Raw genomic sequence first — 24,029 nt, forward strand, 5'->3', positions numbered from 1 at the left:
CTGCAGCAGGAATTTTTCTGTAGATAAAGACAAGATGATTCTAAAATTTATATGAGTATGGAAAAGAACTAGAATAGTAAAAACAATTTTGATGAAGAAGACCATGTTGGAGGGCTCACGTCACCCAATTTTAACATTTATTATAAAGCTACAGTAATAAAGATATAGTGGTATTAACAAAAGCACAGACACATAGATCAATAGAACAGAATAGAGAGTATAGAAGAGGGAGCCACATAAATATGGTCAATTGCTTTTCAACAACATTACAAAAGCAGTTCAGTGGAGAACAGATAGTCTTTTCAACAAATAGTGTTGGAACAATTGGACATTCACATGCAAAAATAAATAAATACGCAACTAGAGAAAGCCTGCATACAGCAATGAAGACCCAACGCAGCCAAAAATAAATAATAATAAATAAATAAATAAATAAAAATAAATAAACCTCAACTTGTACCTCACATCTTATACAAAAATTAACTCAAAATGATCACAGAAGAATGTAAAACATAAAAACATTTAAAAGAAAACATAAGAGGGGTTTCCCTGGTGGCACAGTGGTTAAGAGTCAGCTTGCCAATGCAGGGGACACGGGTTTGAGCCCTGGTCCAGGAACATCCCACATACTGCAGAACAACTAGGCCCATGCACCACAACTACGGAGCCTGCACTCTAGAGCCTACGAGCCACAACCTCTGAGCCCACATGCCACAACTACTGAAGCCTGCATGCCTAGAGCGCACGCTCTGCAACAAGAGAAGCCACTGTGATGAGAAGCCCGTGCACTGCAATGAAGAGTAACCCTCGCTCGCCGCAACTGGAGAAAGCCCATGCCCAGCAACAAAGACCCAACACAGCCAAAAATAAATAAATAAATTTATTAAAAATAAAAAGAAAAGAAAACATAAGAGAAATGTTCATGATCTTCAGTTAAGCAAAGAGTTCATTTATATGACACCAAAAGCATGATCCATTAAAAATTACTGATAAGGATAGAAAGCCCAGAGATAAACCCATGCACATATAGTCACCTAATTTTTGATAAAGGAGGCAAGAATATACAATGGAGAAAAGACAGCCTCTTCAATAAATGGTGCTGGTAAAACTGGACAGCTACATGTAAAAGAATGAAATTAGAACACTCCCTAACACCAATACCATACACAAAAATAAACTCAAAATGGATAAAAGACCTAAATGTAAGGTCAGACACTATAAAACTCTTAGAGGAAAACATAGGCAGAACACTCTATGACATAAATCACAGCAAGATCCTTTTTGACCCACCTCCTAGGGAAATGGAAATAAAAACAAAAATAAACAAATGGGACCTAATGAAACTTAAAAGCTTTTGCACAGCAAAGGAAAACATAAACAAGGCGAAAAGACAACTCTCAGAATGGGAGAAAATATTTTCAAATGAAGCAACTGACAAAGGATTAATCTCCAAAATTTACAAGCAGCTCATGCAGCTCAATATCAAAAAAACAAACAACCCAATCCAAAAATGGGCAGAAGACCCTAACAGACATTTCTCCAAAAAAGATATACAGATTATCAACAAACACATGAAAGAATGCTGAACATCACTAATCATTAGAGAAATGCAAATCAAAACTACAGTGATGTATCACCTCACACCAGTCAGAATGGCCATCATCAAAAAATCTACCAACAATAAATACTGGAGAGGGTGCGGAGAAAAGGGAACCCTCTTGCACTGTTGGTGGGAATGTAAATTGATACAGCCACTATGGAGAACAGTATGGAGGTTCCTTAAAAAACTAAAAATAGGGCTTCCCTGGTGGCGCAGTGGTTGAGAATCCGCCTGCCAATGCAGGGGACACGGGTTCGAGCCCTGGTCCGGGAAGATCCCACATGCCGCGGAGCAACTAAGCCCGTGCGCCACAACTACTGAGCCCGCGTGCCACAACTACTGAAGCCCGCGTGCCTAGAGCCCATGCTCTGCAACAAGAGAAGCCACCGCAATGAGAAGCCCGTGCACCACAACAAAGAGTAGCCCCCGCTCGCCGCAGCTAGAGGAAGCCCGTGCGCAGCAACGAAGACCCAATGCAGCCAAAAATAAATAAATTAAATAAATACATTAAAAAAAAAAAAAAAAAACTAAAAATAGAACTACCATATGACCCAGCAATCCGACTATTGGGCATATACCCAGAGAAAACCATAATTCAAAAAGAGTGATGTACCACAATGTTCATTGCAGCTCTATTTACAATAGCCAGGACATGGAAGCAACCTAAGTGTCCATTGACAGATGAATGGATAAAGAAGATGTGGCACATATATACAATGGAATATTACTCAGCCATAAAAAGAAACGAAATTGAGTTATTTGTAGTGAGGTGGATGGACCTAGAGTCTGTCATACAGGGTGAAGTAAGTCAGAAAGAGAAAAACAAATACCATATGCTAACACATATATATGGAATCTAAAAAAAAAAAAAAGGTTCTGAAAAACCTAAGGGCAGGACAGGAATAAAGACATAGATGTAGAGAAAGGACTTGAGGACACGGGGAGTGAGAAGGGTAAGCTGGGACAAAGTGAGAGAGTGGCATGGACATATATACACTACCAAATGTAAAATAGCTAGTGGGAAGCAGCCGCATAGCTCAGGGAGACCAGGTCGGTGCTTTGTGACCACCCAGAGGGGTGGGATAGGGAGGTTGGGAGGGAGATGCAAGAGGGAGTGGATATGGGGACATATGTATATGTATAGCTGATTCAGTTTGTTAAAAAGCAGAAACTAGCACACCATTGTAAAACAATTATACTCCAATAAAGATGTTAAAAAAATTACTGATAAATTGGACTTCATGAAAATTTTAAATGTTTGCTCTGGCAAGAGAATGAAAAAACAAACTACATATGGGGAGAAAATATTGCAAAACATATATTTTGTAAAGGACTTGTATTCAAAATGTACAAAGAACTCTCAAAATTAAACAATAAGAAGACAGAAACATAGGCCAGATATTTTAACAGCTACTTTACCAGAAAAGATCTATGAATAGTAAATAAGCATATGAAAAGATGCCCAACATCAATAGCCCCTATGGAAATTCAAATTAAAACTGTATTGAGATACCATTATACACCTATTAGAATAGCTACAATGAAGGAAGGAAAAACCCAACAATACTAACTACTGACGAAGATTCAGAGCAACTGGAACTCTCATACATTATTGGTGGGAAGGAAATGGTACAGCCACTCTGTCCCTCAGTGACTGATAAGCAAACTGTGGATCATACTACCACTAAGCAATAAAAAGGACGGAACTGTTGATACACATAACAATACGGATGTATTTCAGAAGCATTATGCTGAATGAAAAAAGTCAGCATCAGAAGGTTACATACTGTATCATCTCATTTATGTGACATCTATGTGGCAAAATTACAGGGACAAAGAAGAGATCTGTGGTTGTCAGGCGTTTCTGGTTTTGAGGGAAGGTTTGTCTATAAAGGTGCAGCATGAGGAAACTTGGGAGGGATGATGGAACTGTTCTGTATTCTGAATCTGGTTGTGGTTATATAAAAATTACATGTATTAAATGTCATAAAACAGTATATCAAAAAAGTCACTGCCATTCTATCTAAATTTGTTAAAACCTCAATGACAGAAAACTGTAGAGCAATGCCTACAAAATTCCAAACCAAAACCCCATAGTTTTATACCCAGCCGTGTTCATTTGTATGAATGAAATGGCAACACACGGACATTATCAATGTGAGTCCAGGAAACACAGGAGCAATAAGACATTCTTGAAAATAGTACTTATTTATGAAATCCAGCCAACAAAGAGATAAATCAAAATAAAAAATTCAGGAAACAAAAGAACAAGTGGTGAGCACAGAATTATTTAAACATGTAATTAAGATTAAACAGCTCCAGTAATAATTATGATTGATTGCCAAAAAAGACATCAACGTTCTAAATCTTGACAATATAAAAATAACAAAAATTTGCAAGTTTGGAAAGAGAAAATAAAAAGAATTATAAGGGTGCTAATGCCATCATGTTTCATAACAGGGAGTAATTCCATACTCTCTAGAATAAAAACATAACTAAAAACTAATCTCTTGTGTTTTATAATTTTTTTCTTAACCTTAAAGTGATTTTTTAAAGCTTTTTATTTTGAAACAATTTTAGAATTACAGAAACGTTGAAAACAATAATACAGAGAATGTGGTATGCCCTTCATTAGTTTATATGACCACAGTACAATGATCAAAACCATTAAATCAGCACTGATATAACACTACTAATGGAACTACAGACTTTATTAAAATATCACCAATTTTCCCACTGATGTCCTTTTTCTGGTTCAGAATCCAATCCAGGATCCCACATTGCATTTAATTGTTATATCTGGACTTCCCTGGTGGCGCAGTGGTTAAGAATCTGCCTGCCAATGCAGGGGGACAGAGGTTCAAGCCCTGGTTCGGGAAGATCCCACATGCCACAGAGCAACTAAACCCGTGCACCACAACTACTGAGCCTGCGCTCTAGAGCCCACGAGCCACAACTGCTGAGCCCGTGTGCCACAACTACTGAAGCCCGTGTGCGTACAGCCCACACTCCTCAACGAGAAGCCACCGCAATGGGAAGCCCGTGCACCACAACAAAGAGTAGCCCCCAATTGCCACGCTAGAGAAAGCCTGCACGCAGCAATGAAGACCGAATGCAGCCTAAATAAATAAATAAATATAATTGTTATATCTCCCTAATAATTCCCTTAGAGTGATCATTAAGAAATAATATCCCTTGGGTGAAGAAAAATTACTCTAAAATCAGCAGTTACTTCAATTTCACTTCAGTTTCTTTTTTTTCTTTAAATTCAGGTAAAGTTAAATTATACTTTTATTTGAAACATTATTGCAATAACACCAGTGTCACATGAGTTGAATGATTAATATCTCAATATTCATCAGGAAAAAAAAAAAAAAGCTGATCAAGATGCTGAGATGCTCTCTGAAAATTCTTATTAACCAGAAAATAGCACAATGCCCAGGGACTATTGTAGGTGATGGGAAAACTTTGAAAAGTTTTCAGCACAGGAGTGATCAGATTTTTTATATTTCACAACATACCTGTGGCTGCCATGCAGAAGATTAATTAGAGAGCTAAACCTGGAGGAGGCGAGTTGGGAGGCTGTTATAATAAAACAGGTAGACAATTAGGAATCCATTTGACTCTAAGTAACAGAAAATCCAAATAATGGTGGCTTACACAAAAGAAGGGTTTATTCTTCTCACAAGAAAATCAAAGGTCAGCAGTTACTGCTGTTAAATATTTCACCAAGGATCCAGGTGGTTTTTGTTTATTTGTCTTTTTGTTCTATTACATTGGCTTTTATCTTCATGGTTGTCACTTCATGGTCCAAGATGGCTCCCACAGCTCCAAACATCACATCCATGTTCAAAAAAAGAAAAACTCAGGACAGATATAAGGCTCTACTTCTATTTCTTTTACCTCCAGGAGACTTTTGCTTTCATCTCCTTGGTCAGAACCGTGTCTTCTAAGTGCAAAAGAGGCTCAGAAAGTGAGTAATCTGAGATTATACACATTATAGATGCAAACAAAATCATGATGTTTTTAGAATGGAAGAAGGAAGAAACGTATATGTTGGATAAGCAATTAACAATGTCTGTCAGACAGGTATGAGTTTAAGAGCCCCAAACTATGTCAGTGAATGGGGCCTGGAGGTGAGCAGATACATCTGAGCTATATAGAAGACAGGAAGGGCAGAACTTGGTGACTGACTGGCTCTCAGTTATGAGAAAGAGAGAGGAATGAAGGACGCCTCTCAGGTTTCTGAGTTGGTAGAAAAGGAGAATGCGGATGCTTGGACTGAAGGGGAAAATTCTATCCGCTATTTACTTGGGGCTCCCGATATACTGAACAACATTAAGAAAGTGTTCCTTGATTAATTTTAAATAAAAATCAAACATCCACCATCTAATAAGCACATACAATAGACTAGGCATGGTACCAAATGTTTTATATGCATTATCTCATTTAATCTTTATAACAACTCAGTGAGTTTGTTCTGTTTTGGTCATTGGAATACCACCAGTGTCCAGAAGATCACCTGACACATAATAGGTGCTCTAAAAATATTGAACAAAGGAAGAAAGAGGAGAAAAATCTGAGGTTCAGAGAAGTTAAATGGCTTTCCTAACCTGAGGTCATACATCTGTAGAATGGAAAAGCCAAGAGTTCAGCTTAGCTCTGTGCTTTTCTACCACAGTTCACAATCTTTCTGTTAAGAAAAGCTATGAAACTCCCATTTCTTCAGAGAAAATGGAACCACTGGGAAAACTGGAATCTTTCCAAGACACTGCGTGATCCAGCTTCTCAATGCCTCCCTAATCCAGTCTCCTGTCACTCTCCCCACCTTGTTGCACTCAGGTCACTTTGCTCCATTCAGCGGCTCCCAGGTCAAGTTTCCGAGATCCCCCAGGATCTCTTAACACCACCTACCGCTTTTCTATAGCACTTCTTGGAGCCTATGGCTAAAAAGATATTGGCATGGGCTTCCCTGGTGGCGCAGTGGTTGAGAGTCTGCCTGCTAGTGCAGGGGACACGGGTTCGAGCCCTGGCCTGGGAGGATCCCACATGCCGCGGAGCGGCTGGGCCCGTGAGCCACAACTACTGAGCCTGCGCGTCTGGAGCCTGTGCCCCGCAACGGGAGGGGCCGCGATGGTGAAAGGCCCGCGCACCGCGATGAAGAGCGGTCCCCGCACCGCGATGAAGAGTGGCCCCCACTTGCCGCAACTGGAGAAAGCCCTCGCACGAACCGAAGACCCAGCACAGCCAAAAATAAAAAAAATAAAATAAATAAAAAATAAATTCCCCTCTGCCCCTTCTGGTGGTGCGGAGTGCAGCTACTTTAAAAAAAAAAAAAAAAAAAAAAGATATTGGCATGATTATCTGTTTATTGTCTGAACTCATGCTAGAATGTAAGCTCCATGAAGGCAAAGTATCTGACTCATTCACTCTATTTATCCCCAGTCTTCAGCACAGTGTCTGGCACAGGATAGGTGCTCAGTAAGCATTTTATGCCTGAAGGGATAGATAAATGATTGTGATGGATAGGTGGATATAATGGATGGATGAATGTAATGGATGGATGAATGAATAAACAGATAGATGGGTAGATCTTATAGATGAGTAGCCAGATGCGATGGATGGATGGATGGATGGATGGATGGATGGATGGATGGATGGACGGATGAGAGGCATTCTCTAGACCACTATCCCTGAGGCTTCTCATCTCATATTCCCAGGTTTCCTGGCAGGCTGCCTCCTGCTACAGCTTTTGATTACTCCTCCTTCCTTTGCTGGCAAAGACTGCCTGGTTGGATCTTACCTGGGCCCACACTGCTGGGAAAGTAGCCAAAAGAATCCAGATCTGACTTGGGTGTGCGGCAGCAAGAGGCTGTGGGCTGATGTGAATATATCCTCTCCCTGGGGAGAAGGTGGACTCAAGGCAATTATGCAGCAGAAAGGGCTCTGGAAGTAAATCTGTCTTGCACAAACAGGTTAGAGTTAAATTTGACCTGAGCCATGAATCATACTCTCAGTCTCCCATTCAACCGCATCACTGAGCCAGCAAACTTTGTGAGTGCTACTCTTTATATAGATACAAGTATATGTAATTATACAGAGGTACGTGCGCAACTGAAGCATTCTGATTAATTGTATCCTTGGTGAGAAAGACTTTTTTTCATCACTCCTTCTTTTGTGTTTAGTCAAAGCTGGTTCAAGGATGTGGAGATGAAGGCCCTTGAAGGACTGGGAGTGCCAGGAGTGGGAGGAGAGAGCAACAATTCATTCAGCAAACATTTCCTGATACTGACTCTGGGAGGAGCACTTGGGAATGGGAGTGGGGTGTTGGAGGGTATGAAAGTCAATAAGACATGCTTTTCGCCCCCATGTTATTCAAAGTCTGGTGGGGCTGCTGACTGACAGGAAGAAGGATAGTGGGTGGTTAAGGATTTAGATTCTGAAATCAAATAGATGGAGATTCAAATACCAGCCTCATCATGTACTTGCTGCGTGACCTTGGCAAGTTATTTAAAGTCTCTGAGCCCAAGCTCTCACCTCTGTGGGTATATATATATATATATATATATATATATATATATATTCTGTCTTCTGGAGTTTGTGTGAGTCTGGAATAAGACAATGAATGTAAAGCCTGGCACAGAGTAAACACTCAAGAATCATCGTCATTATCGTCATAACTAAAGCTTTTTCAGTGTTCATTATGTGCCAGGGACAAAAAGCACTTATATGTAGTAACTCACAACTACTACTACTACTACTACTACTACTACTACTACTACTACAGAGAGATATTATTATTCCCCTTCCCACACTCCCCCCATTTTTCAGATGAAAAAAAGTGTGACATAAAGACTTGCCCAAGGTCACACTTCTACTAACTGGTGGAATCAGGCCTTGAACTCAGAAAACAAACCCAGATCCAGAGGGTCACAGATCCACCCCAGAATTCCTTTAGCACCCTCCTGGTACCCTTTTCTTAACTGTGATGATCCCCCTGGCCCAATCTTAAGGACAGAGGGAAACTGCTTCTTTGATCCTTAGTTACTGTTGAGTGCCAGGTATTTTGTATATAAGAGGTACAGTGCTGCATAGTGTTTATGGATTGAATCCATGCTCTTCTCTTATGTTGAAGAAAAGATTCGTAACAATAGTAATCAGATGAACAATCTAACTTGAGTTCACAGGGAGGGGAGGGGTCCTGAAGGGCTGGGCGGTAGCTGGGAACTGCCTGACCGCATAGGCACTCCAGGAGGAAGGAGGGAGAGAGGGAGGGAGGATGCACAAACAGCCGGCAGCACCCCACCCCATCACCATGCCTAATTCACTTCAGAACCAGAATGTACTCCTCTCCTTGTCTCACTGTCCACACCATAGCACTCACCTCCTGACACTAAGCCATGGTCTGGAGGGTCTCATGTTCCACCCAACCCAAGGAGCTTATCAGCTTATTCTTTTTTTTTTTTTTTTAATAAATTTATTTATTTATTTATTTTTGGCTGCGTTGGGTCTTCGTTGCTGCATGCAGGCTTTTCTCTACTTGCAGCTAGTGGGGACTACTCTTCTTTGTGGTGCGCGAGCTTCTCATCGCGGTGGCTTCTCTTGTTGTGGAACACGGGCTCTAGACACGTGGGCTTCAGTAGTTGTGGCACATGGGCTCAGTAGTTGTGGCTCGCGGGCTCTAGAGCACAGGCTCAGCAGTTGTGGTGCATGGGCTTAGTTGCTCCGCGGCATGTGGGATCTTCCCGGACCAGGGCTCGAACCCATGTCCCCTGCATTGGCAAGCGGATTCTTAACCACTGCGCCACCAGGGAAGTCCCAGCTTATTCTTTTCCACAATGACAGGGCTCTCCAGGTCCCTCCCCAGTCCAACAGAAACCAAACCTGTGGGGGTAGGACCCAGGCATTGGTATTTTTCTTAATCCCCACCCCACCTCCACCCCTGCCACTACCCATAACCATTTCCACTCCCCTTGAGTGGTTAACTCTCACTGGTCTTTTCAGTCTCACTTCCTCCAGGAAGACTTCCTGCTGTCATTCCATAACTCTTAGTTGGGTGCATCTCCTCTGAACTCCCACAGCATACTTTGTGTCTACAGTATTCACACTTATTACCTTGGTGAAGTTGCGCATTTACTATCTCTTCCTCTCTGAACCTTGAGTGTTACATCCGTATTGTGTCTTATTATAGGCATGTGTCTCTCGAGTCTAGTACAAAGGCCTACCCATTGTAAAAGAGCTATAGTACCTGTGGAAGAAATGAGTGACCGAACATTGAGGATGCTTCTGGCTTTCTACTCTTAAAAATAACAGTGAACATCTCTATAAATATGCCTTTTCTTGTGTTTTAGAATATTTCCCTAGAAGTAGGGCTACTGGAACAGGGGCATAAAGAGTCATGTGTCTCTTGTTATAGGCATATGTGTCTCACTTCACACTTTTCTCTTCCCCCTTCCTAATAAGACCCAGAATGTGTCACTCATAGAGTTTAGATGGGATTGACCCAACCCTCAATCCTTGAGTAAATCTCTAGTTTAATCCAATCAGGATAACCTACTGCCTCCACCCACCAACTGCCACACACAGTGATGGATTCAGGGATGATCACATGATGAAAGCCAGGCCCATCAAGACCAACCAGACTCAGATCCACTGAATTTTAGAAATTCAGAAAAAGAAACTGAGGTGGTCCCATTGCTGCTGGATTAAGCCTCACCTGAAACTTACCACTCAGGTTTTGAGCTATGTAAGTCAATAAATTCCCTTTCTTGTCTAAGCCACTTTAAATTGGACTTTTTGTTGTTTGCTTTTATTTTCAAGCTTACTTTTAAAAGCATCTTAACTCATGTACTACACTGCATCCAAACTGTTTTTCAAAGAGTTGTCAACATTTGCAACTAGGCTGAAATTGTTTTTAACTTATTAGATAAGACAGCTGCTTCTAAGAATTCAATAATTCAGGGTATCAGGGGTCACGAAGACTCCAGGATTGATTCAGTCATATTGCCACCCCCTCCACCACCATAGCGAGCAGTAGAATATGGAGTCAAGTGATGTCTGTCACCCTTAACCTGGAGGAACAGGTAGATGAAAGACAAATTTCTGTTCCCAGATGGTGCTGTGAATTTTTTTCTATGCCTGCAAATTTTAAGAGTAACCTTTTCCATCTTTTTTTTAACATAAAACAACCCTTGATCATTACAGAAAATCAGAAAATATCTATATTTCAACTATCTATTGCTGTGTAATGAACCATTCCAAAATTTAGTAGCTTAAAATAACAATTTTATTAAGCACCCACATTCTGTGGGTCAAGAATTTGGAAAAGGCACAGTGGGGATGGCATGTATTTGCTCCACCATGGACCCTCAACTGGGAAGACCAAATGTTGGGATTGACTTGATTGCTGGGGCAGAATTATCTAGAGGTAACTGGACTTACATGTCTGGCCTTTGATGCTGGCTGTAAGCTGGAACCTCAGCTGGGGCTGGAACACATATATATGGACTGTCCATGCGGCCTGGGCTTCCTCATAGCATGGCTGCCTCAGAATTTTTACATGGAAGCTCAAGGCACCAAGGCTTGTGTCCTAAAAAACTAGACCAAAACTTTATGGCCTTTTCTGACCCAGCATTGGAAGTCACATAGCATCACTTCCACCACACTCCAATGGGCATTCAGTCACTAGGGTCACTCCGGATTCAATGGGAGCGGACAAAGACCCCGTCTTTTGCTGGCAAGGGTATCAAAGAATTTGCAGGCATATCTAAAAACTACCACAATATTCAAGTAAAAAGAAGACAATAAGCAAAAACACAACCCTGCTCACCCAGAGAAAATCACAATCAACATCTTGGTGGTTACCTTTGCGGATTTTTTTTTTTTATTGATTTTATAACACTGGATTAGTTTTTTTTTTAATAATTTTATTTTATTTATTTATTTGGCTGCACTGGGTCTTCATTGCTATGCGCAGGCTTTCTCTAGCTGGGGCGAGCAGGGGCTACTTTTCCTTGTGGTGCTTGGGCTTCTCATTGCGGTGGCTTCTTTTGTTGTGGAGCATGGGTTCTAGGGGCACGGGCTTCAGTAGTTGTGGCACGCAGGCTCAGTAGTTGTGGCTTGTGGGCTCTAGAGCGCAGGCTCAGTAGTTGTGGCACACGGGCTTAGTTGCTCCGCGGCATGTGGGATCTTCCTGGAAAAGGGCTCGAACCTGTGTCCCCTGCATTGGCAGGCAGATTCTTAACTACTGTGCCACCAGGGAAGTCCTGGATTAGTTTTAAGTCAAGACTCTTTTCTTTAAAAGTGAGAGAAATCCACTTTAAACACATGTAAGCAATAAAAGGAATGTAGTGGCTTATAAAGTTGAAAATCCCATAGAGCTAACTTCAGGAGAAGGTGGCTCCAGAGGCTTGATGAGTGTAACCAGGATCAGTTTTACTACACCTCTTGGTTATACTTTCTCTTAGTTGGTTACTTCTCAGGTTCTTCTTGATTCTCCCACATGGTGGCAAAAGCAACGCTATAGCTGTTGGCATGAATGGTCCTCAGTCTTTATGTCTGTAGAAAGAGAGTTGCTTCTCTCCTGAGAGATTTATCATCATCCTGGGGATGACCTTCCTTGGCCCAGCTTGAGTCATGAGCCCAGGGCACCCTCTAATGAGTGTCCTGCCTAAGAATATCCTGGGGAGACAAAAAGCTCATGTCCACCACAGGCATTATAACCCATATGCAGTTTCGTTCCCTGCTTTTTTTCTGATTCACTTTATATTCAGGCCTATGAATGTGCTTCCAATAACATCATTTAGAATGATTGCTTTGTAGCCCTATGAGTGGATGCACCATTATTTAATTAAGTTCCCTGTTGTTGAACATTTAGATATTTCCAATTTTTCACTGCAACAATCAACACAATATGCCTTTTAACTAAATCCTTGCAAACATCCACTAAATATTATTTCTAGATGAGGAATTGCTAAGTCAAAGGACATGCATGTTTTTAATGCTCCTGATGCTTTTTCATCAAATTGTCTTCACGAAATGTTGTAACAACTTATACTCCCACCTACAAGATTTAAGATTGCTGATTTCCACCCCCCCCCCAACCCATACCCATGCTGGGTACTAACACCTTAGCAACAAAATCTTTGCCAAACAGACTAAATGGTATTTTGTGGTTTTAATTTGCATTTATTTTATTTTTTTTGAATTTTTGAATTTTATTTTATTTATTTTTTTATACAGCAGGTTCTTATTAGTTATCCATTTTACACATATTAGTGTATATATGCATTTCTTTTATTGCTAGTGAGGCTCAATGAATTTCAATTCCTCCTGTATAAATTGCATTTCCTGGTAGAGAAGCAAAATGCCTATCAGAGTCAGAGCCCCCCAATCCCTGAGAGGCAGTGGGGAGTAACAAGACCACTGATTGTAATGATAATTGAAATAATCACAGCTTCTGTCATAGAACATTTACTAGGATCAAGCCTTGTGCCCAACACTCTCCAGTGACCATCATGTCTAGCCTCCTCAGACATCGTATATAACCACATCCATTAGGGTCTATGGTGCACGGGCTTAGTTGCTCCGCGGCATATGGGATCTTCCGGGACCAGGGCTGGAACCCATGTCCCTTGCATTGGCGGGCGAATCCTTAACCACGGCGCCACCAGGGAAGCCCCTGCAGGAAAGTCTTTGTTTCATCCCCTTATCTACTCTGCTTCTTCACTTGTTTGTCCAAGAGCTTTACTCACACAGGGCACTTTTAAGTTTTGTCAACATGAATAAAGACTTGGGAGCCGCAGGAAGCAGGCAAGAGGCTTACTGCGCATCTTCTGGGCAACCTCATGGGTTCTTGTTTTCTCTGTCCCTCTCAGGAGCAGAATACATTCCTCTCCCTGTCTGTACAGCAGCATATAGGAACCTCCTTAGGTGGTTTAAACATGCCTTGATAAGGGCAAGTATGTGTCTGTCATCCTCCACAGACTTATCGAAGTATTTATTTCCATACAAAAAACAGGAGAAAAAATGAAAAGAAAAATATTCTTCCAGGCTTTTAACATCTATAAGGACAGGGGCTAATGCTGCCTCATTTTATAGGTGAGAAAACCGAGGCTAAAAGAAATACAATAATTTGTTTGCTGTCCTACCCTCACACCCTCTCAGAAACTCTAAAAGATGCTGCCACGGCAACACGAACTACCTACTGACCCTGAACTTGCAGCACGTCTTCCTGCTCCAGTGCCTTCCCTCCTGCTGCTCCCTGTGCTTCTCACTGACGGTACCACATTCTCCCATTCTCCCAGTATCTGCTGCACAAATAGACCCTATCCCATCCTTCAACCTGCAGAACAGCACTCAGCCTGTAAAAGCTGGAGAGTTCCGGCACAGACACACAGCCACGTCAGCATGAAAGGTAGGAAAACGTGACCTTGAGACCGGTTCCTCCAGCACTCCCAACGCCCAGCCTTGAGAACAAGGAGCCTGGAGCAGCCGTCAAGTGGGGCACATGTCCCTGGGGCCTGGGCAGGGGTCAGCCTGTACCAAGGCTGACGACTGACTCATCCACCCAGATCCTTCCCATTTTCTCAGGGCAGGCAGTTCCTGATGCAGAGCTGAAAATTCTCCACTGCCTTATTGTGTGACTGTTCTTGGGGGCGGGGGCTTTGTGTAGATTTCTGAAAAGCAATTATGCTTATTACTGGTTAGGATTTCAGAAACCTTCTATGTTTGCTGAATGCATTAATTTGCAGCCCTTTCCATCACTCATGTTTCCTGACAGCCCCGTTTTGCAGGTGGAAAAATATGCAGATGGAGAGCAGTGGAGAAAGGCTGTAACAAGAAATCAAAGACAGAAGAGAAATTCAAAGATGGAAAGAAAGCTTCCTGACAACATCATCAGTGCTTGTAGAGTTCTCAGGCCCTCACCTTGGAGATTTCAGTTATGTTAGCCAATAAATCCTCCCTTCTACTTAAAATGATTCGAGTTGAATTTCTCTCACTTGAAATCACAAGTCTTCTGACTATTATGCCTCTCGTATGTGTCTTTTAAAAAAAAGTGTATATATATATATACACACACACACACACACATACACACTAAATGTTAATATTATGTATATAACATTTTAGTTTGTTTTACAAAATAAAGTCTCATTTTAAAAAATTGAAACAAAAAAAAGCAAAAGAAAAAAATAAAAAATTGAAACCATACAGAACTATATAAGGTATAGACTTGGGGTTAAGCATAACCAATGAAGCACATGCGCTTCCTCTGCACCCTTCCAAATTCCCACTACAATTAAAGTAAAGAGATAAAAGAGGCAGCCCACAGGGTGGAGAGAATGAGGGAGAAGAGAACAGCAATAAAACATAGACGTTATGCAACAAATGGGCAAATGGTGACTGACTCAGCCAACCTAAGAAAGCTGAACCCTGTGCAAGGCAGTGGAGAAGCAGAAAAGCCAACAAATTTATGCTCTGGATTCCCCCAAAGGCTCAGGAATTGGAGGCGTCATGGGCCTCTTAAAATAGGGTACAGATAGGGCAGGAAATGGCAAGTTTGTAAACAGTCTGTAAAAGAAGTGATTAGACCTCTTGGTGAGGACCCCTAGTCAGGCAGATTAGAGGGTGTCTTTCAGGCTTGAAGCAAGAGACTCTGGCCTTGGGGGGTTCCATCCAGAAATCAGGAAGAGGCTGAGTTAAGAAAGAGGTATAATCTGAAGGCCGAGGCCTCATTCTCCTCTCTACTCTGAGAGTCAGGATTTTACTCCACCAGGCAGGCAACTGGAAGGTTTCTACTCTGGGAAAAATGACGAACCCAAGAGAAAAGGCCCACAGGTACTCACAGCTGAGGCGTCCCACAAATAAACAGCCCAACCAATCAGGCCCTTCCCAATCAACACCTTTCTCCTATGCATTATTTACATGTCTAATCACTTACAAAGGAGGGAAGGTTGTAATTACCCACACTGTTCTGCCACTTGCTTTCTTAATCTAATAATGTATTATGGACACAGCCCATGTCTGTACACATAAGTCTTTATGTGCAATAGACTTATATATGAAGTCTTCATGTATATGAAGAGTAGGTTAGTCACAGAGTCTCCAAGTATCACTGCACAGGTTAGTTATTTACAGAGGGAGGGGGTTCCTGTACAATGATTAATCGGATGAACATTGCTTTAACCAAAAGGTCAAATTTGACATCATGAATGAGGGCCATTCTGATACCACATGTCTTTTTTTTTTTAAGATAATTTTTTTTTTAATTTTATTTATTTATTTATTTATTTATTTATTTATTTATGGCTGTGTTGGATCTTCGTTTCTGTGCGAGGGCTTTCTCTAGTTGAGGCAAGTGGGGGCCATTCTTCATTGCAGTGCGCGGGCCTCTTATTATCGCGGCCTCTCTTGTTGCGGAGCACAGACTCCAGATGCGCAGGCTCAGTAATTGTGGCTCACGGGCCTAGTCGCTCCGTGGCATGTGGGATCTTCCCAGACCAGGGCTCGAACCCGTGTCCCCTGCATTGGCAGGCAGATTCTCAACCACTGCGCCACCAGGGAAGCCCCCACATGTCTTTTTATGTGATGCACTAACAAGGACGCAACATTACTTCCAAGTCACTCCCACTAAAAACATACATCTTGAATCTAACCAGAAGGAAACAGACAAATCCAGAATGTGAGATAGTCTCCTAGACTCTTCAAAAGGATCAATATTATGGGAGGGGGGAAATGAACTGTTCTAGATTGAAGGCAACTAAAGAGATTTGACAACTAAATGTAGGGGAATTCTAGATTGGAAAGACACTAGCTAAAAAGGAACTTTGGGGGACAGTTGGAGAAATTTGAATATAGAATGTAAATTTGAATATATAATGTATAGAATGTATTAATGAATGTATTAATGTCGAATTTCCTGAATGTAGCGCAAATATGGCAAAATGTTAGCAATTGGTGAAACTGGGTAAAGGACGTATGGGGGTTCATTGTACTTTTCTTGCCAGTCTTCAGTAGCCTTGAAATTTTTCAAAATAAAAAGCTGGTTGTTAAGGGAGTTGGCTCTGGAGTCTGATCTACACAATCCATTTGGGAAGGTGACTCAACTTTTCCAAGCACCTTCTCTGTCAAAGGGTGATAATAATAGAACCTACCTCATGAGCCTGTTGAATTAAATGAGATGATGCCTGCAAAGTGCGTATCAGAGTTGCTGACATAGTAAATGTTAACTGTCATTATCATCTGCCTTGTTCTCTTTAATGGATACATAATTCCATTGTCTTGAGTTTCTCTTGATTTGACAGGAAAGTCATCACCCAGCTAATGAGTGCTGCTATTTTCCTGTTAGCACAAGATAAGGTGGGCACAGTTTGTGCTGTCTGCTGTGTGGTGGAGCAGAAGGAGGTCTTGCTCCAACTGTTGAATTTGGGTGCCTGACTGGTGGACACCTGTAATTGTAGAGCCCCTTCCCTCACCTCCTTCGATTAATAGAAAGCCCTTTTCATCTGGGAACCCATTCAATGTGGTTTGAGTTGGGTTAACTCTGCTTCCCCCATTGCCACTGGGGTAGCCACCCACCCAGGTTCAGATAAAGCTCTTTCCTCCAAGCAACAGTGGTTACTTTAAGGATAAGCATCATCTTACACAGGGTGCTTCCTGGGAAACCTTTGCCACCACGATCTGGAATACCTACAATGAACCAGAATTACAGAAGTGGACAGAGTCCAGCCCTGGCCCCAGGAGACCCTTGGGTCTAGAAGGGGAGACTGACAAGCTGCAGATCCAGGTCTCCAGAATCCCAGATCCCCAAAAGATCAATGTTTTTCACTTCTCTGTCATTTCATCAAATGAGGCATCAGAACTGAACTTCTCAGAAACTGGCTTTATCTGCAAGGCAGAGATTTAAGGTTCTCTCCAGAAGATCTTGAAGGTAATTTCCTCCCAATTACCACTAGTTTCTCGTCAACACCATTCCCTTGGGAGGTATTAATAGAGGGGAGATGGTACCGGATGATAATGTCAGGGAACCTGCACTATTAAATAACTTCTGAAAATTCCCAAGGTTTAATGGCAATGTTTTCCTTTGAACTCCTAACTTATTCTTTTTTTTTTTTAAAGCACTCTCCAGCTATTTCATTTTATTGTGTTCAGGCCATCCTTTGACGCAAGTGGGATAAATATAGTCATATCCGTTCCTCTGATAGCAGAGGGGGTGGTGCAGTGTCACGGGAAAAACATGGGCTCTGGCATCAGACTGCCTGCATTCACTCTTGGCTCTGCCAGTTAGCAGCTTTGTAATCTTGGGCCAGTGACTCTGCTTCTTTGAGCCTCAGTTCCCTCATCAATAAAATGGAGTGAAAAAGTACCTGCTTAATAACAGTGTGGTAAAGCTCAAATGAAATAATGAATGCAAGAGGAAAACCTGGTACATAGTAAGGCCCCAGTAAATGACAGCTATTATTATTATTGTTATTACCGACCGTTCGGGGTGACAGAGGTAGACAAGCAATCAGGGAGAGCTGCATGTGGTGTTAGATATGGAGGTAGATACAAAGGGCCAAGAAAATTGTCCCTGCTCTCAAGGATCCCACCACTAGATTGGGGGAGAGAGGGAAAAGTGCAGTGGGAAGCGAAACAATAATGCAAACAATTAAAAAGGAGTCCCCTATAAAATATGTTTCAAGGTAGCACTGATGCTTATACACACAGTACAGGCATTGGAGTGAGCTCCACAGAGCAAGAATAGAAACTAATTCATCTCTGGCTGGGAATCAGCCTAGAATCAAGCCCAAGGAGATGCTCAGGTGAACATAAGGACGTTTGTTACAGACAAATGTGTTTTGAGAAGTGTCCTGCTACACTCTCACAGGAAAATAATGTTAGAGGTCATGGAGTTGGCCTGGTGTAGAATTCAGGTCTACCTGATGCCAAAGCTCCTAATGTTTCTATGACATCCCACTGTCTTCATTGATTTCTCTCTACCTCTTCACAAGTTCTGAAGCATAATAGCTGCTCATCCTATACTGGTGGAGAGGATGGAAGGGTGGGTAGATGGTGTAGGGTGGGTAGATTGTGGAGAGATGGATGGGTGGTGCATGAATGGAAAGTAGAGGAGAGATGGAGGGACGGTAGGTAGATGAAAGGACCGATGGTGGCTAGATAGATGTAGAGTGGATGGATGGGTAGATGGGGGCTGGAAGAATGGTAGGTGAATGAATAGTTGGATAGTTGAAAGATGAATGGATGGTGAGGAGATGGATGGATGGCAGATAAATGGACAGAGGCACAGACTTGCTTTATACTTAAAAGCTCATGAGATATAACCTATAGGTTAAGCAGTAGCCCAGGGTGAAGTGCAACCAAGTACAGTTAGTTACTTAACAGCTCACTCTTTGTTAAAATAACGGCTACTTAATGATAGCTGGTAAGTACTATAGTTCAGTACTTACTATGCACCAGAGCCTGTGCTAGGCCCTTTACAGAGATCATCTCACAAAAGTCCTGAGATCATTGTAATTATACCCATAAGGAACCAGAGCTTAGAGAGGCCTGCTGCAAGGCACAGAGCAAGTAACTGGCAGAATCGAGACTCAGATTCAGGCTGCTGAAAACTCCAAGCTCCTGTTCTTAACCTCTGGGGTCAGTTCTGTGATTGACTTTTTCATCACAAAAAAGGCTCATAACACCAACTAGGAGTCAGGAAATATTTCCCAGGGGAGGACACACCTGAGCTGAGTCTTAAAGGCCAGAAGAATAAAGGGCTTTCGAGATGGAAAGCACAGAGAGCCTAACGCTGAAGAGGTGTAACAGCCCTTCCTACAACGTGAGAGGGAAGCAGGAAAAAACATAAGACTGGAAAGGTGGGCTAGGACCAAATCATGGAGGGTCTTGAATGCCATAGATAGAATAATTAATGGTTATATTAGTAGCAATGAATGCTATGAGTCAAGCTCTCTGCTAAGTACTTTTACTTGTATTCTCTTATCTCATCCTCTCAAATATGTGAAACTAGTTGCTATAGTTATCCTGATTTGCAGCTGAGAAAGCTGAGCATGTGATTTAGTAACTTACTGAGGGTTATACAGCTAATAAGTGGCAAAGTCAAGACTTGAACCTAGGTCTCTCTGACTCCAAAGTTCATGCCCTGCACTGCCCTGTGTGAGCTTGAACTTTATCCATTCCACAACGGTTTGGACTTCATCCTGTCCAATAGGAAGGCACTGAAAGCTTTTAAACAGGGAAACAACCTGAAAAATGTGTGTATTAGAAATATCCCCTCTGGGACTTGCCTGGTGGCACAGTGGTTAAGAATCCGTCTGCCAATGCAGGGAACACGGGTTCAACCCCTGGTCCGGGAAGATCCCACATGCCGTGGAGCAACTAAGCCCATGGGCCACAACTACTGAGCCTGCGCTCTAGAGCCCATGCACCACAACTACTGAGCTCGCACGCCTAGAGCCCATGCTCCACAACAAGAGAAGCCACTGCAGTGAGAAGCCCGCGTACTGCAACGAAGAGTAGCCCCTGCTCGCCGCAACTAGAGAAAGCCCGTGCGCAGCAATGAAGACCCAACATAGCCAAAAATAAATAAAATAAATTAATTAAAAAAAAAAAAAAGAAAGAAATATCCCCTCTGATGACTATGCAAGTTGGACAGAGTAAGACAAAACCAGTCTCTTCTGTAAGTCCACCTTTTCTGTGTGCCTGCCTTTGCCTAGACCTGCATCTTACCTCCCAGGTCCCTGAGGCCATTTACTGGATGGGAGGCCAAGACAACTGATTTGCTGTGTGACCTTAAGCAGGACCTGACCTCACTGGGCCTCATATTCCTTACAGGATAGGAAGGGGCTACTCACAGATTCTTAGGGTTCTCTCCGGTTCTGACATTATTCTTCCCTCTGATGTTCTCTGGGATTATGTAGCTAAATGTGCCACTTTTAGCCATTCATGACAGCCTCAAGAAAGTTGACATCTGCATTTTTTTTTTTTTTTTTGCACTATCATGGAGTGCCAATGGCTCTTCCTCCCAGTATAAAAGTGTTGTTTTTGGCCACTATTCAACATAAAGCTTTGTTCTCCTGACCCTCTGGTGTCATCGCCAGTTTGTCTCTACAGAATCCTCTTTAAGACACCTTTGCCTTCCAGAGCCACTAACTCCAAGGGGGAAGCTATTTATAAGCCTCTGACAGTGTATAATTGCTGACTGCATCTAGCTGAGGAGTTGTCAGCAAGTAGCATTAGACCGGAAATTGGCTCCCCAAATGCCCACAGAGGTGTCAACTGTCACTTCCTTGAGAACTGAGGAAAGTTTGCATTCCATTTAAATGTAGTCCAGGAACTAAATTGGGGGCAGGGAGGATAGCTGTAAACCAAATGGTGAACATGGCCTCTGGCTTGTGCCCTGAAGAGTACTTGAGTAGGACTAGCCCCTCAGTCTTAGTGGATGGGCAGGTACTAATGAGTGTGGGACAAGAGTGTGGTGCTCATGGGTGTGGGCTTTGGAGCCGGACTGCCTGCGTTCAAAACCCCGCTCCAGTTCTTACAGGTGATACAAACTTGAGCAAGTTACCTAACATGGCTGTGCCTCAGTTTCCCCAGGTGGAAAATGTGGATATTGTGTGTTTAGGTGAGTCATTGTGTGTGAGGTCATAAGAACAGTGTTGAGCATGTAGTAATTGCTCAACCAAATGTTGGATATTATTATTATTAGGGTTCCAGGGGCCATCAGAGGCCCCACTAGCCTAAAGAAACAAGTATGCCATAAGGCTGTGATCCTCAAAGTGTGCTCCCATCCCAGCTTTACCAGCAACTTGTTAGAAATGCAGATTCTCAGGCCCCACGCTGACCCACTAATCAGACTCTCTGGGGGTGGAGGCCATGGATCTGGGCTTTACAAACACTCTGGTGACATTGATGCATGATGAAATCTGAGAACCATAAGCATCCCTCCTTCCTCCTAAAACACCCCTCATGGTAACTCCTCTAAGATGGATAAACATGGTGGAGTGGCTATGACTTGGGCAGGTCTTTCCCTTTGCTTGAGCCTCACTTTTCCCCATTGTAAAATGGACGAAATGGGTGAAAATACAGGGTTGTCGTGCAGAGCACATGAAATTACGGAAATGATAAGGCCTTATGGCCCATCCTACCTGTTTTGTCTTCCTGGAAGGCCTAAGGAAAATATCCCTGGGACATAAGGCAGTCCCCTGCTGATTTAACAGTTTAGTTCACTGGCTTTGGAAACATACATATATTTACAGTAAAGAGAAAACCAACAGATAGGCGAGGCTCTGGGTGACTCCCGGCAGGTGGCTTCCTCCTCTCTAGGCTCCAGTTCCTCCCAGCCATTTGTAAACCTGGGAGCAGAGCGCCTCCAGACCAGATGACTAAGAGGAGAGGAATAGCTGCAGAATGACCAGGACTCAAATCTGGGCTCCAGCCGAGTGACATGGGCAGTTTACCACCCCTCTCTGAGCCTTTCTGTAAAATGAAAGTCATCATCTTCCCCATTCAAGGTTGTTGAGACAACTAAATGAGATCTCTTGCCCAAGAGATTCATATTAAGCACCTACTATGTGCAGGCTCTGTTCTGGCTCTGCAGATACAGTGATGACCAAGACCATGACCTGCCCTCATGTAGCTAATACTTTAAAGCGGGAGACAGATATTCCATGTCTAGTTACAAAGTTAATTACCTTATTACAACTGTTATGGATACATGATGACATAAGAGGGACCCAGTCTGATGTGTGGGGTTAAGGGCAGGTGAGGACCTGGTCTGAGAGCAGGTCTGAACTTAGTGGGCAAAACTGTAGCAAAAGTACAGAATCTTTAAGGCCACCTTGAGAATTCTGAGCAATAAGAAGCAATAAAGGATCAGCAGGAGTGTGAAGGAGGAGTGTGAAGTGATCAAATCTGAATTTTTAAAAGAACCCTCTTACTAAAAAAAACAAAAAAATAGACCGTACCAAGTGCTGGTAAGGATGTGGAGCAACAGGAACTCTCATACAGCTCTGTGCAAATGGTTACAACTATTTTGAAAATCATTACGTTGTACACCTGAAACTAATATAATGGTGTATGTCAATTGTGCCTCAATATAAATAAATAAACAAACGAACAAATAAGAAAAGCAGTTTGGCAGCTTTGTTATGAAGTTAAAAATACTCTTACTATGCAGCCCAGCAATCCCTCCAGGTACTTACCCATGTGAAATTAAACACATGTTCACAGACACCAAAAAAATAATGGAGATGAACGTTTGCAGTGGTTTTATATATAATCATGAAACAATCCAGATGCCCATTAACTGGTCAGGGGGTAAATAAACCATGTACATCCCTTCAATGCTCCTCAGCAGCAAAAAGAAACACGTCACTGATACACGTAACAAATGGATGAATCTCGTAAAAATGTTGCTGTGTGAAACAGACTCAAAAGAGTACCTACTATATTATCTTATTTATAGGATACTTCAGAAAAGCTATAACTACATGGATAGAAAACAGATCAGTGGCTGCCAGGGGGTAAGGGGAGTTGGTGGGGTTGACTGCAAAGGGTCATGGGGGAATATTTTAGCGTGACAGAATTGTTTTATATCTTGATTATAGTGGTGGTTACCTGACTGTGTGTGTTTGTCAAAATTCACAGAACTGAACACTATATAGTGTTCAGTGAATTTTATTGTTTATGAATAATAACTTTTAAAAACAACACATTTGCTACAGAGAGAGAATAGATTATGCTGGAGGACAATTAGAACGCCTTTACAGGTAAGAGATAAGAGATGAAGGTGCCTGGGCTGGCGTGTGGAAGTGAGGATAGAGAAGTGGGCAGATTCAAGAGCTAGTTAGAAGGGGAGGCAGCAGAAGGGTGGCATCTTACAGGATCATTCTCGTTGCTCTCTTTGTATCATTTATATGAGCCATAAGTATACACAGACAACTTCCAAATGTATACCTACAATTCCTGCCAGTTAGAACATTTTATGGCCTCATAGATTCATACAGGGAAGGAGACAGGGACAGTCAGGTGAGTGGGCAGAGGCATCATTGGGGACCCAGTGGAACAGAAATTCACACATGATCTCACTTATATGTGGAATCGAAATGGTGATCATTTCGCAATACATACAAATAGCGAATGATTATGTTGTACACAATATAATGTTGTATGTCAGTTATACCTCAATAAAAACATTTTCTTTCCTTCTTTCTTTTTTTTTTTTTTTTGGCTGTGTCGGGTTTTAGTTGCGACGCACGGGATCTTAGGCACGCGGGATTTTATCGTTACGGCGTGCTGTCTGCTCGTGTTTCTCTCCATTTGTGGCGTGCGGGTTTTCTGTCTCCAGTTGCGGAGCGCGGGCTCCAGGGCGTGTGAGCTCTGTAGTTTGTGGCATGCAGGCTCTCTCTTTGAGGCACGTGAGCTC

General features: G+C 42.3%; 1 protein-coding gene across 1 annotated transcript in view; it reads right to left on the reverse strand.

Annotated features, from left to right (window-relative positions):
• PDYN (prodynorphin) overlaps positions 1-24,029 on the reverse strand; it is a 67,705-nt gene that overhangs the window by 30,544 nt on the left and 13,132 nt on the right. The window lies entirely within an intron of this gene.

This window comes from Balaenoptera musculus, chromosome 15, assembly GCF_009873245.2.
Source record: "Balaenoptera musculus isolate JJ_BM4_2016_0621 chromosome 15, mBalMus1.pri.v3, whole genome shotgun sequence".
Taxonomy (NCBI): Eukaryota; Metazoa; Chordata; class Mammalia; order Artiodactyla; family Balaenopteridae; genus Balaenoptera; species Balaenoptera musculus.